At 47.6% G+C, this 5,067-nt stretch overlaps 1 pseudogene; it reads right to left on the reverse strand.

Annotated features, from left to right (window-relative positions):
• On the reverse strand, positions 1-4,773 carry LOC123120596 (disease resistance protein Pik-2-like; annotated as a pseudogene).
• Between the last annotated feature and the right edge of the window lie 294 nt (positions 4,774-5,067).

Below are 5,067 nucleotides of genomic sequence, written 5' to 3' on the forward strand. Positions count from 1 at the left end.
GGCAGCTTACTGAAACTTCCGAGACGTCGACTACCTGAAGCACCGTTACCTGAGCAAATCAAACGAATCATGCCATTGAGCCAATGCATCAGTTGTTTGTTACTCAAGCAGTCCAGGGACAATGCAGTAGCATCTTAACATTGACTGAGAACCCCTCGTCAGCACAAAATATGATTCGGTGCAGCTTTCCCCCCTTCGATTCCCGACGATTCTATGCTGGGTAATGCTCATGCAAAATCACAAGTCTTGATATTTCCAGATCAAACCCAAGCTCATACACAACCATGTGACTGAATTCGATTCGATAATACCATTGATTCAGAACCATAGCTGTCTTCTGCTACTCTTACGATGGGTTATGCGTTCTGCTGCACAATGGAGACCCCTATGTTCCATACAGCGCTAACAATTACAGCAGCAGACTACACAGAGCCCAACGCCTATAACTTCAAATTCTGGTACATCTCCAGAGATGAATACACACAATAAAAAATGTCCATTGCCACACATGAAACTACTCCCTCCGTTCCCAAATATTTGTCTTTCTAGTCATTTCAAATGGACACAACATACGGATGTATATAGATATATTTTAGAGTGTAGATTCACTCATTTTGCTCCGTATGTAGTCACTTGTTGAAATCTTTAGAAAGACAAATATTTGGGAACGGAGGGAGTAATAAATAATAATGTCATGCTGTTGATGATTAAATTTGTTTCAAACACAAACAGAATAACTGAACCGTTTGACACTCTCGTATGAACTACCCAGACTAGTTGCGATGATCACTGAGAACAAGTAAAGAGAAATGATGATCCTCAACTTACAAGGACTCATAAAGCAGCACAGTTTGGCTCCATCTCAACTAGTCACTGATGAAGGATTATCTGCGGCGTCTTGCCACCGGTCCTCTTCATTGCGCTCTCCATCTCGCTTACTATCTCTGTGGTTATTCCTTCCCCAGCCTTGTCATCCAACGTCAAATGCACCTCTTTGAGCTTTGCAACGTTTTCTGCACCAAAGAGCCCCTCCAGTATGTTAAACCGTAGCTCAAGCCTTTCCAGCTCTGGCATGGCTTGTCCTGAGAAGATGAGTGATGGCAGGAGAGGAGCAGAGAAGCAAAGGAGTTTAAGGCTCTTAAATCCTCCATCTGGGACTGTGATCTCCCCTCCGCAGCAGGGCAACAGCTTGTTTTTTGCAAGAATGGTCAGTGTTTCTGGGTCCTGTTTTTCTGCTCTAAACGAAAAGGAAAAGGTGAGAGAAAACAGCGCCTCCAGATCACTAAGCTGCTTCAAGTTATCCGTCCGGAGAGCTGTTATTGAAAGGGTTAACTTCTTGAGAGAACTGAGTTGTTTGATCCAGCAGGGGAGCTTAACTATCTTGCCAGATAACTCAAGGGCAACAAGGAATTTCGGAGGGGATGACAGATCATCCAGTGATTTAATAAACTCGGATGACTCGTCGTCAATCACCAGGGTTTGTAGAGAGTAGCCACCAAGGTACTCAATAGAAGAGCTCAACTCTTTGAAACTCGGATCATTCTTCGTGGCTTTAAGCTTGTAGATGGCAAGCTTCCTCAGCTCGGTCAAATGATGAAAGTCCGCAGACCCCCCAGCGATTTCAATCCCTGAGAGTATGCGCAGGGCCTTCATCTTCTTCTTCTTCAACTCTTCAGGAAGCTTCAGTGCCACACGTGTTGTTTTATCCCCACCAAGTATGTTAACCAACCGTTCAAGCTGGCATATGGTATTAGGCAACTCAACAACATTTGTCCCCCTTATGTCCAGAGTCTCAAGGTTCTTAAGCTTTCTGATCCTCTCAGGGACTTTTTAATGTCAGTTTTTCGAAGGCTGAGATACTTGACATGAAGCATTTTGCATATCTCCTCTGTATGGTGCTGTTTGAACCCCGTGCAGCCTTCAAGGTCCAGGACCTGTACAATTCCAAACTTGAATGAACGAGAAGGTAGCTGGTTGTTCAAACTCCCAAACATGGTCACTGACCGGACATGAGATAAGTTCATCTTCTCTGTATCCTTTGAACGTTTGGAATCGCTGCCTTGGAGGGACAACCGACGGACCTTGCTGGTAGGAGGCTGCATGACCCAACTGCCGCCAACCACAGTGATGAAGTTCTCTTCACTTGCCTTTGCTACGATGTGCTCAAGAACCATGTCGTGGACTATGCACTTCTTCACCTTGCCATTACTGCTGTGCTCCGCTGCTCGGATGATCTTCCTCCTTATGAGATGATTGAAATATGTCTCCGCGACATCTTCCACACTCAACCCCTGCTTCTCACAGACGAAGCCTTCGGCTATCCATCGCCTTGTCAAACGCTTCCTGCTGATTCTGTGGCCCTTCGGAAATATGCTCAAATACAGCGAGCAAGTCTTGATTTCAGCAGGCATGTCATTATAGCAATGGCTAATGATCTTTCCCACTTCTTCCTGGGTAAGTTCTTTCCCACCAGCTTTCGCACGATCTTTTCCAGACTCTGGAAATATGGAATTGCAAAGATCCAACCATTCCTTCTCCGATTTGCGTGAATTGCAGGCCACATAACCAGCCATGATAACTATGGCCAACGGCAGCCCTCCACACATCTTCCAGACCTTATCTGGAATAACATCTTTGCTACCTTCAGGTTCAGAGACAGCTTGGTTAGGTAATTCAGCGGGTTTGTTGCCATCAAGGGGATCATGTCTAATAGCATCTTCACTTCCTTTGGACTCCAAGAAAGCCTGCCAAAATAACTTCTCAGATTGCTCATCACCAAGACCTTTAACTCTACGAATGTCACCTTCTCCTCTTCGTGTTGTAGCAACAGCATGAAACCGTGTAGTAACTATTATTCTGCTGTCCTTATTTTCGGGAAGTGCATTTATAATATTGTCCAATGTTGTTGCAGACCACACATCATCAATTAAGATCAAGTAACTGCAAAGAAAAGAAAATAGAAGTGAGATCAAGTAACTGTCCAGCAGTAACTATAACATCTTTTCTGATCTGAATCAAAGCAGCGTTAGTTTGTAATTCTACTCTGCAAGGACAGACACTGCATTGGCTTAAATTACTGAAATTCCAGTACCAGTGCTTAGGGTTTATATAATGAAATAATGTCAAAAACTGAACTTGTACTAAAGCTTTATCTGAAATTTTCAGTGTCCTTCTAGTCACCAAATAAAACTGTGCATGCAATTGGTGAACATGAACACCGAAAAATGGGGTTCACAACCAATTTGCACATATCTTAAACTGCTCAATAGAGATAAACATAGGTACAAATAACCCTATTCTGAAGTATTCCCTCTGTAACGAAATATTAGACGTTTTTTGGTGTAGCTGGCTACAAAAAAACATCCTACATTTTGTTAGAGGGAGTATTACTTAACATGAAAAACTAAAAACCATGTACAAAATACGAACATGAAGTCAGATAATAATAATAATAATAATAATAATAATAATAATAATAATAACAGGGAGTATATGTCAATTATGTTGACTGTCACTATCTGAGTAGGAGTACATATTAATGATGCACATACATGTGGACGAGCCCAACATGCAAATTGAACTGTCATGTTCGGTATGAATGTTACCAAACAGGTCAGCATTATCCGGCATCCCTGATGAATTTGTTGTACGAAGTTAACTGTTTTCCTTGAAGTGCTCCTTGAGGTCTTTCTTGAGTAGATCCAGCTTTGCCCTGTCTTCCTCGGGGATGCCGGCGCCGCCGCAGCACTTGGCCATGACGGCTGACGCGCCTCGGCTGATGTGACCCCGTATACCTTTGATGGCTGCTGTGATACCGCTCTCGGCTGAGCTGCTTTGCTGCTTCTCATTGCTTGCCTGCGGCCTGACTTGACCGTCGATGCTTCTGAGAATGCCCCCCAGGTCTGAGATCTGAGACACCGTGACCATGGCCCGGTGGTGGAATTTGTCCCCAAATCTCCTGTACAGGGCCGTTGCAATGGCGGTCTTCCCCACCCCGCCGAACCCACGATGCAGGTCACCGGCTTCTCCAGCTCCCGCATGTGCTCCTCCACCCCCACCGGACCCTTAAACGCGACAAGCTGCAGGCTCTCCTCCTGGTTGTCAGCGGCGTCGAACCCAACGGCAGTGCCGCGAGTGCCCGTGGGGGCTCCGCCGGCGCCGGTCTCCGGGTTGTTGACACCGTAGCGGTTGCGCCGCTCGCCGATCTGCTGCGCCCGCATCTTGAGGACGGAGATCCGGCTGGCGACGTCGCGGCGAGGCCACCACGTGAGGACCTCGTACACGCTGTTGACGAGGAAGTAGCAGCAGACGTCGGAGCGCAGGCCGTGGAGGCGGTCGGCGGAGTCGTCGATGCAGTCTTCAATGTCGTACGTGATGTCGCGGATCTGCTTCATCCAGTCGTCCATCAGGTCGTCGTGGCCGTGGCCGTGGCCCTTGCCGACGGCACGGAGGAAGGACTGCATGGTGCGTAGCTCGTCGTTGATGTACTGGAGGTCGCCGTTGACTCCCCTGTTCAGGGTGTACTCCTGGGAGAGAAGGCCGCCCAGCTTGCCCAGGAGGGACTTCATCGTCGCCTCCGACGCGCCCACCACAAGCTCCATGGCTAGGGAGTGAGGTCTCTGGATAATTTTGGTGGATAGAAGAAGAAGAGAGAGCCGACGGTGAGCGAGGTGTCAAGGATTCGTTGTTGCTGCTGCCTTCTTCCTCTTGAGGGTGGCCAGAGCAGAGAAATTTCCAAGGTAGGAGATGGCCACAGCTTTTGGCTCTCGGGCACTCGTGCGCGAAACAAAAAATCGTAATGTTACCCGGCGACCGTTCCCATTTTCGCAGCTCCCACCCTTTCCTACCGTTTGATCTGGTCGCAATCTTGAAGCCACATCAGTTTCACCGATTCGTTCGCAGTTTTGCCGCTCCCAGGAAACAACCTCAGCAAGTTACCCCTCTCGCCGCTATCCTCACTCTCTCACCCCCCCCCCCCCCTTTACACCCACACACAAAGAAATCTCCCCCGCCGTGGCTAGGCTCTTGCGGCGAGGTGCTATGGCGGCAGCGGATCCCGGCTTTTTC

This window comes from Triticum aestivum, chromosome 5D, assembly GCF_018294505.1.
Source record: "Triticum aestivum cultivar Chinese Spring chromosome 5D, IWGSC CS RefSeq v2.1, whole genome shotgun sequence".
NCBI classification, from domain to species: Eukaryota; Viridiplantae; Streptophyta; class Magnoliopsida; order Poales; family Poaceae; genus Triticum; species Triticum aestivum.